This window comes from Dipodomys spectabilis, unplaced genomic scaffold (assembly GCF_019054845.1).
Source record: "Dipodomys spectabilis isolate Male_0828 unplaced genomic scaffold, ASM1905484v1 ptg000128l, whole genome shotgun sequence".
NCBI lineage: Eukaryota > Metazoa > Chordata > Mammalia > Rodentia > Heteromyidae > Dipodomys > Dipodomys spectabilis.
In genome coordinates this window covers 392,057-406,185 of record NW_024870805.1, presented here as the reverse complement: position 1 = coordinate 406,185, position 14,129 = coordinate 392,057, and the positions used below count along the sequence as shown (strand labels likewise).

The 14,129-nt window shown below is 48.5% G+C and overlaps 1 protein-coding gene across 1 annotated transcript in view; it reads right to left on the bottom strand.

The window, feature by feature from the left end:
• Positions 1-14,129, bottom strand: part of Dlgap2 (DLG associated protein 2) — a 506,330-nt gene that overhangs the window by 430,463 nt on the left and 61,738 nt on the right.

The following is a 14,129-nucleotide window of genomic DNA, read 5'->3' as shown; positions in this document are numbered from 1 at the left end:
GATTAGCAAAACACATGGTGCCTTTCATGTGCCCCTCCACACCGCCGTGCCAATGCCTCCTTTCCTGAAGCTGCTTTCTGCCAGGCAGACCCTTCAATGTGCTTTTGTAGATGGTGTGGGACCCACGAATAGGCAGAGCACAAGCAGTTCCCACCTAGCAGAGGCCAGCAAGAGCAGGGCTGGAATGTCCCGGCCAATGGCTCCCTCAGAGGACAGAGCCAGGATGGGTGTGGATTGCTAGAGCTGCTCCCTGTGCCCCTCCTCACCAGCAGTGTGGCGCCCTGCAGGCATAGTGGTAAGTGACACCAACACATGTTCACATCCTCCTTCTTTTTAAATTAGCATCCCTGTTTAAGATTCTTAATGCCAAGCGGGCTTTACATAAGGGTAAACTATTACTGCGGGCTTTAATCATGTACAAACGTTTCATCATAAAATGAATAGGTGTGTAAGCAGTGGAATAAATATAAAAATATATGATCACTGGTATTTTTCACCAAACATCAAAATCTCATTACTTCATATTTGAAAAGTGGGAAAAGTAAGTTATGCCAGCTAGCTAATATAAACATCGCGCAGACTGTTTCATGCTGCATGCATATACTCGCAGTGTATGTGAGGATGCTCTTCTAAACGCTCTTCAGAGGTACTGTGTACTATGGCTATTTCTTGGATACAGTCTTTGCAGAATACTGCAGGGCACAATACAAGTGGAAGACACATTAGTAGTCGACTTGAGTCAGACCTGGTTACCAGTTAAATACTGTTACCAAATATCACCGATGAAACAATGCATCCATTCCCCTCAGGAGCTGCTTTCTGTGTGGGGTGCCAAGGCATGGAGCTTCTTCCCAGAGCATGCTGAACTGCTCCTGGAAGGCAGCTCCAATGTGGGCGGCAGACGTGAGCAGAGATGGGTCTGCCTCCTACCCTGCAGTGACCTGCATCTGCGTGTGGCAAAAGGAACACTCAACACCACCCTGAGACTTCCTGACTGCACTCGGTCACCTCGCGTCGCCCTTCACACTACCTTGGATTTTCACCTTAAATCATGCTTTAACTTTCTCTGTTGTACAAGACTCCAGCCCGGCCCTCAAGGATGAGGTCCTCTCCCCTCTCCACAGGGGGACTTTCGCCGGGAGTTCTGACCACAGAATATGGTGGGGTTGGTGAGCAAACAGGGTTTGGTGCAAATTTGGTATCGTGGTGGATGCCATGTCCACGGTCTTGCAGGACTGTGTTCACTGACCAGTTCCCCGGCACTTGGAGTGTCGAAACGCTCCCTAATCTTGACGACCTGACACCCATGTCAACCTGTCAGAAAACATCTGTCTAAACTGTGATGGTTAAGCTGGTGCTGGTGGCTCACGCCGGTCATCCAGCTACCCGGGAGCTGAGATCTGAGGATCGTGGTTCCAAGCCAGCCCAGGCAGGACGTCTGTGAGACTCTTATCTCCAATGAACTGCTTAAATGCCAGAAGTGGCGCTGTGGCTCAAGTGGTAGAGCGCTAGCCTTGAGCAAAACAGCTCAGGATCAGCGTCCAGGCCCTGAGTTCAAGCTCCAGGACTGAAAAAACAACAGGACTGGTTATCGCAGATGCTGATGTTATCCTCCTCTATACCTCAGACATGGCTGTGCTGATTTATAACTTGGTGTCCCTGGGTAAGACACTCGTTTAGCTCCCATAAATGGTGAGTTTTAGAAGTGTCTACACCACTCACATCCACTGCTCTGCAAACTGAACCCCGCCACCGGCAATGCCCCAAACACTGCCTGCCCAGGGCACACGTGTGGACGGACCTACTCACACTTCAGACGGATCAGCCACTCCAGGTCCCCACCGTAAGCAGGTCTGTGTCAACCCAGGATTGCATTTTATCCAACAAGAACAGATACCACCATGATTGGCTGGCGCATTTCCTGCCCACATGGGAAATCCAACCGGTGTTTTCCCGTGTCACGCGCTCACCGTGGCACTGGAGTCTGGCCCCCACCCAGGGCACCCTGGACAGCCCCAACACAGCAGCGAGTGTTCCCAGGGAAATCATGGAAGCACAGCTACCGTCGGCTCCTGGGAAGCGGGGCGCAGGGTCCCTCCTGGGTTTCTCCCTGGGGTGCTCATGTGGTAAAGCCATTCCCAACTATTTGGGTATCAACATATTTAATGCTATAATCATCATTTGCTTAATGATTTTTATCACTTTGTCATTATAATCCCATTAGGCAAGATTCTGCTTATCATTACGATGCTTGGGGGAGTCCTGCAACTGTTTTGAAGAGTTATAAGGATGCTTAAATTCTTATGGATCCAAACAGTCATTACTTCCGGATTTAAATTTTTTTCTAAACTGACATGTGGCTGATCAGACTCCTTCAGAACCAGAGGGGTATGAGGGAGAGCTAGCCTGAGACTCGGCTCCTGGAAGAGGACGCTTCACAGCCCATGGCAGTGAGGAAATTCACAGCAGTGATTCACAGAGGAGCAGCAAACTGACTACCATTGGGGAGAAAGCTGCACAGCTATTTTTGTGTTTGTTTGCTTGTGGTTGTTTTTTTGTTGTTTCTGTCAGTCGTGGGGCCTGAACTCTGGGCCTGGGCGCTGTTCCTCAGCTCTTCAGCTCAAGGCTAACAGCTATTTTTGTAAAAAGTTGTCTTTGTGGATTTGGGACCAACATTGTTCCTATCATGTAATACGTAAATACGTCAAGTATACAAAAAGGTTGGCTATTTGCAAAGGCCTTTTTGATTTATGGATATAATCCCAGTTTTAAAAGTGTTACTGAACTTGAAGAGGTGAGACTGATCAAGATGCATTGTATCAGAAACTGCTTTGCTAAATGGTAACACCTTTGTACAATTACTCAAACACACAATAAACAAATACAATAAACAAAACAGGTTGGTTTGTGACCGGCCCAAGACCTGGGCCCCCAGCTCTCCAGAACTACCTTCTCTGCATCCCCAAGACACAGTGGCATTCCTAATAAGACATCTACAAACCGCCATGCTTCACAAACAGAAACAGTCTTGCAGTTGATAAAGCACGGATGAAACTATGCCTGCTTACAGCTCCTGAAATAGTCCAGCAGGAGGCACAAATCCAAAAGCAAGCCTTGAGAACTGACTGGTCTCCCTGTGAAGCAGCGGCTGCCATGCAGTTCACCGGAGAGAGACTGCTTTGTGAGAGACCTGGCCTCCTGACCCGACCCGACTCACAGCTTCCTTGGCCTTCGGAGGGCAGGGCCAGACCCAGGTGCCAAACACCTCATAGAACGCACCACCTGCCGACCTCGAGAGAGGCCCAGACCAAACACGTCCAGGGAGCCAAGGGTTTTGCCCCGGCTGGGTAGGGGAGGCAGCAGGTGACCGTCCCAGGGGCTCCATTCTGCAGATATGCCGGTCGGGCAGGGGGAGGGGAAGAAAGAGCCGCAGAAGAGCTGCCAAGTTCTTACCAACAACCCGTAGCCATGGCTCCTACCCTCGTCAAAAGGCACAAACTCTTGGCAGCTCTATACAGAAATAACTACTGACCCTAAGTCGCTTAAAGAGATCAGTGCCTTTTTTGCACATCCATAGACTTGCATAACCACGACCCCATCAGCATTAGGAAATGCTATCACTCCACCACAACGCCAGGCCATCAAGGCCCCTGCACTGCCCGTCTACCCTCATCAAGGGGAGACCCCCCACACGATGTTGTCTAGCAGGGGACAGCCCCCCCACCCCCCGTGACCTCCCGTGCTCAGCACAAGCCCCAGGTTTGTTTTGTCCCTGCAGCTGTGTAAGCCAGCTTCCCTCTCATCCCAGGGGACACGCCACTGACACACCTTGCTCCAAGTGATACACCACTGACATGCCTGACTCAAGTGACACGCCTGGCCTCAGTCAGACGCATCTGAGAGTGAACACCTGGACTGTATACATGTCTTAACCTTCACGAAAAATGCAGACATAATACCGTGTTCAAGAGTGTGTATGTGCACATGGCACATCCATCTTAGATGTGCACGCAGTGCTAACTCCATGTTCAACATATTAAGCAGAGGCCAAACTGTTCTCAGCAGTGGCTCAACCTGGTCACACTTCCACCAGCAGTGAGCGGTGGTTTAAATGCCTATTTATCCACTTTTTAAGAGCTGTTATAATAGGGTTGGGTGGTCTGATTCCCAGCACTGCAAAAAGATAGCTCTATATTAAACCATCCAGGTGGGTGTCAGCTGGCATCTCACTGTGGCCTTGACTAACGTTCTCCACGGACAGCCATGCAGCGCTGCCATAGCTGATGCTGACGGCCATCTATGCATCTTCTCTGGAGGATGTCTCTTCAGTCTTGGTTAAATTTTTGTTGGTTTTACAAAGCAGTCTTAGATTCACCAAAAATCCCTGAGCAGGACACAGAGTTCCCAAATGCCCGCCGGCACTCCTTCCTACAACCTCTACCCAGGCACCTCGCCCGACTGGGAGACACTTATCACAGTTGGTAAGCTGTGGGTCTGGTCCATAGCTCAGGCCGGGGCTCATCGCTTGGGGCTCGGCAATGCACGATAACCTGTGTCTATCAGAGCAGCTTCAGCATCCCTGAAGGCCCTGTCCTAAGTCTGCTCCAGACATGTAAACAGGGACACCGTCCTTCACAAACGAGTGTCTTGCTTGTTAGTACTTGTGGCTTTTAATCTGACAGCCATGAAGTTCAGCTTGGCAGTCATTTAATTCCCTGTTCCTCATTTTTACATAGTTTTGTATTAGGCTGATTCAATAAAGAACACTTCACCATCCCAAATCAAGACAAGCCCTATGCTTCTCATTCCTTCCTCCCTACCCTTTCTCCTCCTCTCCCTCCTCCCGGCAACCACTGATATTTCCGTAGACTCCCTGTTTGCCATTTCCAGACGTTGTGTAGTTGGAATCATACACATACCATTTTTTCCATTTGGCTGAGTTCACACGGCATGGCTCTGATGGCTTCATAGTGCATTTGTTCTCAGCTCAGAATGAGATCCACTGTCTGGATGGCCACAGTTGGCTGTCCATTCACCATTAGTGGGCATCCACAGTGCAGCAATTACCACAAAGCGGCTGTAGACATTTTATGTTAAGGGTTTTATGTAGACATACATTCTCAATGCATGAAATTGCTAGATCATATGGTAAAATATTCCGTGTTAGAAGAAACTTCCAAACAGTGCCACTTTGGATTCCCATAAGCAGTGAGAGAGAGTTCCTTCCTCTCCACAGCCTTGCCAGGCTTGGTGGCCTCACTGTCTGCATTCTGGCCATTGTAATGGGCCTGTGGTGGCATCTCATTTTAATTAGCATTTCCTTAGAACTTGGTATGGGCTGTCTTTCCACATGCTTCTTTTCCATACTTGTCTTCTTTTAAAAAAGTAATTCTTAGGGTATTTTCCCATTTTAAATTTGACTGTGCTATTCTTGTTGTTGAGTTGAAGAGCTCTTTGTCTATTTTAGATAGCAATCCTTTATCAGATAACTGAAATATAAATATTTTCCCTGTCTGCTCTACTGCTTGTCATTCTATTCTCAGAACCCATCCTTCACAGAGTAGAACTTTCCAGTTTCAATAAAGTCTAACCTGTGACTTTTCTCTTCCACAGCGTGTGTCTTCTAGGCCGTGTTGACAGTGTCATGGTGGCACTCAGTCCGCTCCAACTCCGCTTCTCGCTTCACATGGAGGCCTGCCGTTCATGTTTGTACGAGGATTAAGTTCTGCGTCTGGATTCATGTCCACATGTGGACACAGTCACCTCTGGGCCTGCCCTGTCTCCGCTGACCTGCCGCTCTGTGTCTGAGGTCCGACATTATGTCATCTCCATTCTTTCACATGTGTCTAGGTGTGTTTTGTGGCCTAGAATTTTGCCTATCTTGGTGAACACTTCACGAGAGTTTGAGAGAAACACTACTTCCTGGTGTTAGATGCAGCCATTTAGATGCAGATTTCGTTCCACACTAAGTATTTCAATCCAGTTTCTTCCCACTTGCATGATTCTGATGAGTAGGACTTTATAATTATTTTCCTTAGTCCTCTGTATTTGGCTGCTTTACCTCTTTTGAGACTTTGTCTTTGATTTCTTAGATCATGAAAACGTTACAAATAATTGTTGGTATGTGTCCTGTTGGTTCTGTTTCCTGATCTGTAGTTTGGTGTCTGACATTAGTTTTAGGAATTCACTGCATGCATCCTGCTTCTCGGCGCTCTCCTTCCTCTTCTCCTGGATTCCCACGACCTTTGTCTCTGCCACAGGTCTTGGATGTTCTGTCCCATTTTATCTCCATTTTTCCTCTGCTTTTCACTTTGGAAAGTCTCTCTCGGTAATCTTCACTTTTGTTGTGGTGGTTTTCCCATGTCTCCCTTTGATGTTCCCTTACAATGCCCACCTCGCTCCTTCCAACCCCGCCTGTTCTGCACTGTCCTCGCTTACCATTGGGGCCTTCAGCATTTCTCACCATTCCAAGTCTCTGCCATACCTACGTAGGGTTCTGATGCTTGATGTATGGGTTTAGGTGTGGTTTATCCTCAGTGAGACATGCAATTTTTCATTGCATGGTAGATGTGGTATGTGATTCTGTCTGTCTAGAAGTCAGACTGTTTAATCTACACTGTTAATTATAGGTTTAAGAGACCAAAGTCATCTTTGAGGTCCTTGTTTCTACCTCTAGTTATCTCTGTGCTCTCCTAGAGATGCCTCCTTCTATAGCGTCTGAGTTAGTTCTAGGGCCTGTCATCAGATGGCACACTACCAACATGGCAGAAGGTGTGGAAAGGGGGAACCATTCCAGAATGCTGTGACTGGACATCAGTTTTATAAAGAGGCCCCTCGACCTTCATGATTACTTCTTGGCTTTTTCTACCATGTGAGAAAGCCCATTTTTTCACTCTTATAAACCCACGTCTGTCAGGATTGCTATGCAGACTTACTCCACACAGGCAGTGTGTTCTAGTTACTTGAAGCAGAACTTACTACACACGGGAAGGGTACTCCAGTTTCTTGAAGCAGGAGGGTATTTTCTTCTGCCTTCCCCTGTAGAGCTGGCACCAAGTGGGTTTTCCAGGGGTTCACATTCTGCGGTCTCCTCGTCACCTGGCTCTCCTCTCCCGCAGGCTGTGGCTCCAGTGTGGCTGCCTCTGGCTGGCTGGGTCAGTGGCCCACCCTGTGTGCTTCTGGGTCTCTCACAGAGTGCTTACTTCCTGTGCTGTCAGGAAATGGCAGGATGCTCCTGAGCAGCTTGTGTCATACCAGGAGCTGCTCTCCCTTCTTTTGGTTTTGGTTTGCTTTGTTTTTCATGAGAAATAAGAGCAAGTGGAGAGCTTTATTCAAATCTTCAACAGTGTTAAAAGGGTAGCAGCACAATTTCCATTGGCTTCCACAGGACATGACGTGGATCCAATCATTATTACATGATGTGTTTTAAGAATGCTGTATGGCAATGGAATATTATGCAGCCATTAGAAATGACAAAATAATGGCATTTGCAGGGAAATGGATGGAGCTAGAAGGAATCATGTTGAGCGAGGTAAGCCAAGAGCAAAGAGACAAACGGTACATGGTCTCCCTGATAAGTGGATGCTAAATCCAAAATGTTAGGTGATACAACAAAATTAACAGGACTTAAGAAACAAAGAACTCCCAGTCATCTGGTCGAACCACTACTAAATACCCCCATGCTGCTGATCACATGTATGGTGTATATGTGTACACCGTTATATGTTATAGACTGTGATAGACAATTTGCTCCAGGAAAGTTAGAATGAACTTGTGACTTTAAATGAGCATCATTATTCCACAATACTGTGAAATTCAGAAAATTATGTAATCACTTAATCACAATCAAAAAAAAAAAAAAGAACCTCTGGGAAGGTAGGGAGGGAAGGGATGGTAGGGGGAAAACAATGGAGGGGGTAACAATGCTCAATAGGAAGTGTACTCATTACCTCACTCATGTAACTGTAACCCTCTGTATAGTATCTTTACAATAAAAAAAAAAAAGAATGCTGTATGGTCGTGGTTAGAGTCACACATCTCCCTACGGCAGGGTGAGTACTGCTTGTTTGGCCACACTGCTGTCCTTCCCGTCACGCTACCAGATCATCTGCGTAGAGCACTCCTCAGCTGATCTCCGTCTCCTGCTGTTATTCTCAGAGGCACTAAAGTTAAGCTCTGATTGTCCACGTAAGTCCCACATCCTGATTTCCGTATCTGGGTTTCCAAGTCCCCATTTTAGAAGAGGCACTAGCAATGGGTGCCTCAGAGTTCAAGGTCAGACACAAGTGTGTCAGAATTCAAGGTCAGACACACTCAGCACAGGGTCGACTTGCAGTGTTACTCGCACACTGGACTGACTGTATTTGAGACAGTGGGGAGCTCTGGAGTTGGATGGTGGGTGGATCGTTGCATATTTCAGGGCTGGGGTCAAACGTGGAATCAAGCCTGACATCAGAGCACATAAGCAGCCTTGTGTGGCTCCTAGTCCTTCATTTCAGTCAGCTGCATAATTGAGGCATTACTCTTATTGGAGTAATTGAATTTCACATATCTAAGGACAGAAGGCACAGATCTTCCCATTCTTTGGTTTTAAAGAGAAAAGTTTCCTTGACTTGAAAAAATAACACTTTACCTTATTGCAAAGCTTCTCTCTATCCTCAGGAAGTCTAGCCCGGCAGCTTACTTCATCCATAAAGCCCATGTGTTTTCACCCCACTCCAGGAGAACAAACCCCAGGTCAAGAGATGGCAATGAAAGCCAAGACTCCTGCCCGTGCTCTGAGCAGTGGTGTGACAGAGGCCAGGCAAGCTCCGCTCCTGGCGCGTGGGCCCCTCCTCAGATCTCCATGGCGAGAAGGACACGCAACACACACTGGTTTCAAAGTACACTATGCAATACTCCTTATTTTGAATTCATCTTCAGTGTGACTCGTATTTCTGGTATACCTGCTCCCATCAAGTTTTATCATTCTATCCATGACAATGGTTCAATAACTTCAATCAGTGTCACAGAGACAAACCATGAAGAAGGAGAGGCTCAGCCGAGCAGCTGTGCCGCGCCGCTGCGGCTCCAGCACCAGTGCTGGGATTTCTCTCAGCTGGGTGAACAGGGGGAACGTGGAAAAATGAAGGCATATGTCAAGGTGATTTCACGCATTTGTCAATGCCATAACCAGTTCTGTGCTACACTACAGAGCATTTTTAATAGGAAGTAAGACATCCCCGATTTCTGTCTCATTGATAACAGGCTGGCCACAGACTCAACACATTTGCACGCTTACTGGCAGTCATGGCCCTGCATTTATCATGGCGTGATGAGCTGGCACAAGGGCCCGGCCCCACACGGGATGCACGCTGGGCCTGCAGTGCACATGAGACACACCGGACACACACACGAGATACACCAGGCCCACAGAAGACACATCGGACACACACGAGATACACTGGACAAACACGAGATACACCAGATACACATGAGATACACTCCAGATACACACGAGATGCACTGGACACACACAAGATACACCAGACACACACAAGACACACCAGACACACACGGCACACACACAACGCACACCAGACACACACGAAACACACCAGACACACACGAGATACACCAGGTACACATGAGATACACCGGACACACACGAGATGCACTGGACACACACAAGATACACCAGACACACACAAGACACACCGGACACACACGAGACACACCGGACACACACGAGACACACACAAGATACACCAGACACACACAAGACACACCGGACACACATGAGATACACCGGGCCCACACAAGACACACACAAGATACACCAGACACACACAAGACACACCGGACACACGAGACACACCGGACACACACGAGATACACCGGACACACACGAGACACACCGGACACACACGAGACACACCGGGCACACACGAGATACACCGGGCACACACGAGATACACCAGACACACACAAGACACACCGGACACACAAGACACACCGGACACACGAGACACACCGGACACACACGAGATACACCGGACACACACGAGACACACCGGACACACACGAGACACACTGGGCGCACACGAGATACACCGGGCCCACACGAGATACACCGGGCCCACACGAGATACACCGGACACACACGAGATACACCGGGCCCACACGAGATACACCGGGCCCACACGAGATACACCGGGCCCACACGAGATACACCGGACACACACGAGATACACCGGGCCCACACAAGACACACACAAGATACACCAGACACACTCGAAATACACCGGATACACACGAGACACACCGGACACACACGAGACACACTCCAGATACACACGAGATGCACTGGACACACACAAGATACACCAGACACACACAAGACACACCGGACACACAAGACACACCGGACACACACGAGATACACCGGGCACACACGAGATACACCAGGCCAACACAAGACACACACAAGATACGCCAGACACACGAGACACACTTGAGATACACCGGACACACACGAGACACACCGGACACACACGAGACACACCGAACACACACGAGACACACTCCAGATACAAACGAGATGCACTGGACACACACAAGATACACCAGACACACACAAGACACACCGGACACACGAGACACACCGGACACACACGAGATACACCAGGCACACACGAGATACACCAGGCCAACACAAGACACACACAAGATACACCAGACACATGAGACACACTCGAGATACACCGGATACACACGAGACACACCGGACACACACGAGATACACCAGGCACACACGAGATACACCAGACACACACGGGATACACTGGGCCCACACAAGACACACACAAGATACACCAGACACACAAGACACACTTGAGATACACTGGATACACACAAGACACACCAGACACACACGAGACCCACCGGACACACATGAGGCACACAGACACACACGAGGCACACCAGACACACACAACACACACGAGACACACATGAGACACACCAGACACACACGAGATACACCAGGTTCACATGAGATACACTCCATATACACACGAGATGCACTGGACACACACAAGATACACCAGACACACACAAGACACACCGGACACACACGGCACACACACAACGCACACACACACGAGATACACCAGACACACACGAGATACACCAGACACACACAAGACACACCGGACACACGAGACCCACCGGACACACACGAGGCACACAGACACACACGAGGCACACCAGACACACACAACGCACACAAGACACACATGAGACACACCAGACACACACGAGATACACCAGGTACACATGAGATACACTCCATATGCACACGAGATGCACTGGACACACATGAGACACACCGGACACACATGATGCACACTGGACACACACGAGGCACACCAGACACACATAACATACACCAGACACACATGAGACAGACCAAACACACACGAGATACACCGGGCCCACACAAGACACACACAAGATACACCAGACACACGAGACACACTCGAGATAAACCAGATACACACGAGACACACCTGACACACATGAGACACACCGGACACACACAATGCACACCAGACACACACGAGACACACCAGACACACATAACACACACCAGACACACATGAGACACACCAGACACACACGAGATACACCAGGCCCACACAAGACACACACAAGATACACCAGACACACGAGACACACTCGAGATACACTGGATACACATGAGACACACCTGACACACATGAGACACACCGGACACACACAATGCACACCAGACACACACGAGACACACCAGACACACATAACACACACCAGACACACACGAGACACACCAGACACACACGAGATACACACAAGATACACCAGACACACGAGGCACACTCGAGATACACCAGATACACACAAGAGACACCAGACACACACGAGACACAGCAGACACACACGAGACACATGGACACACATGAGACACACCAGACACACACGAGATACACCAGACACACACAAGACACACACAAGATACACCAGACACACGAGGCACACTCGAGATACACCAGATACACACAAGAGACACCAGACACACACGAGACACACCGGACACACACGAGATACACTGGACACACACGAGACACACCAGACACACACGAGACACAGCAGACACGCACGAGACACATGGACACACATGAGACACACCAGACACACACGAGATACACCAGACACACACGAGACACACACAAGATACACCAGACACACGAGGCACACTCAAGATACACCAGATACACACAAGAGACACCAGACACACACGAGACACACCGGACACACACGAGATACACTGGACACACACGAGATACACTGGGCACACACAAGACACACACAAGATACACCGGACACACATGAGACACACTCGAGATACACCAGATACACACGAGACACACCAGACACACACGAGACACACGGACACACACAAGATACACCGGACACACACGAGACACACAGACACACTGAACCCACAGTGCGTAGCCCAGGCCCACAGCCCTCAGCCCAGGCCCTGCTTGCAGCACACACACACCGGACACACCAGGCCCGGGAGACTTCTACTTCAAACCAACATCTGAGGTAAATTTGAGGAAAACTCACACATAGCTCCTGTAGCCATGTTAACAATTCTAGATATTTCCATTTGGTTTCTGGTAGCTAGTTCATCAGATTTTTTTAATGTAGTACTTTTTTAATTACGTAAGTTTTTCTAACTATATAGAAGAATGCATGATTATTATAGATAATTCATTCAGGAAATAGTGAAAAGCACAAGGGAAGAAGTCAGGATAGATCAAGGATAACACCACGAAGATTTCAAGACTTTCTGACATTAACACAGACAGACAAATGAATGCGAAGCTCCTTGGACAATGGGGCAGTGACTGCACAAGCTTGCATCTCGTCACTAACTCCCATAGCCCAGTCCCTTCATGTAACACACACTACAACCTCTGAGGAGACCTTGAAATAATATTAAATCAAGTGAACAAATGAGGACTCTGGGTTACCTAGACAATTAAATCATTCATAGAGAGAAATGATCACCAACCACAGATCTTACTGCTCAGATTTTCTTTCTGCACAGGTCTAGTCTAGATGATAAAACTGATGTGGTTATTCCTTGTTTACAATGTGGTAAGGATGACCACATTTTTAAAGATTACTTTAAATACTGTCATCTAACTGCATAGTTTTTGGCATATGAAAATGTGTACAAAAGCTATAATAAAATTAATAGACATAAAGCATGCACATGCATGTGTACATATGTAGAGAGAAGAGATTGGCTCCACCCAGGCTCTGGGGTGGCATGCATGTGCACGTGTGTGTACATGTGTAGAGAGAAGAGGTTGGCTCTGGGTGGCATGCATGTGCACGTGTGTGTACATGTGTAGAGAGAAGAGGTTGGCTCTGGGTGGCATGCATGTACACATGTGTGAACGTGTAGAGAGAAGAGGTTGGCTCTGGGTGGCATGAATGTGCACGTGTGTGAATGTGTGTAGAGAGAAGAGGTTGGCTCTGGGTGGCATGCATGTACACGTGTGTGAACGTGTGTAGAGAGAAGAGGTTGGCTCTGGGTGGCATGCATGTGCACGTGTGTGAACGTGTGTAGAGAGAAGAGGTTGGCTCTGGGTGGCATGCATGTACACGTGTGTGAATGTGTGTAGAGAGAAGAGGTTGGCTCTGGGTGGCATGCATGTACACATGTGTGAATGTGTGTAGAGAGAAGAGGTTGGCTCTGGGTGGCATGCATGTGCACGTGTGTGAATGTGTGTAGAGAGAAGAGGTTGGCTCTGGGTGGCATGAATGTGCACGTGTGTGAACGTGTATAGAGAGAAGAGGTTGGCTCTGGGTGGCATGCATGTGCACGTGTGTGTACATGTGTAGAGAGAAGAGGTTGGCTCTGGGTGGCATGCATGTGCACGTGTGTGAACGTGTGTAGAGAGAAGAGGTTGGCTCTGGGTGGCATGAATGTGCACGCATGTGAACATGTATAGAGAGAAGAGGTTGGCTCTGGGTGGCATGCATGTGCACGTGTGTGAACGTGTGTAGAGAGAAGAGGTTGGCTCTGGGTG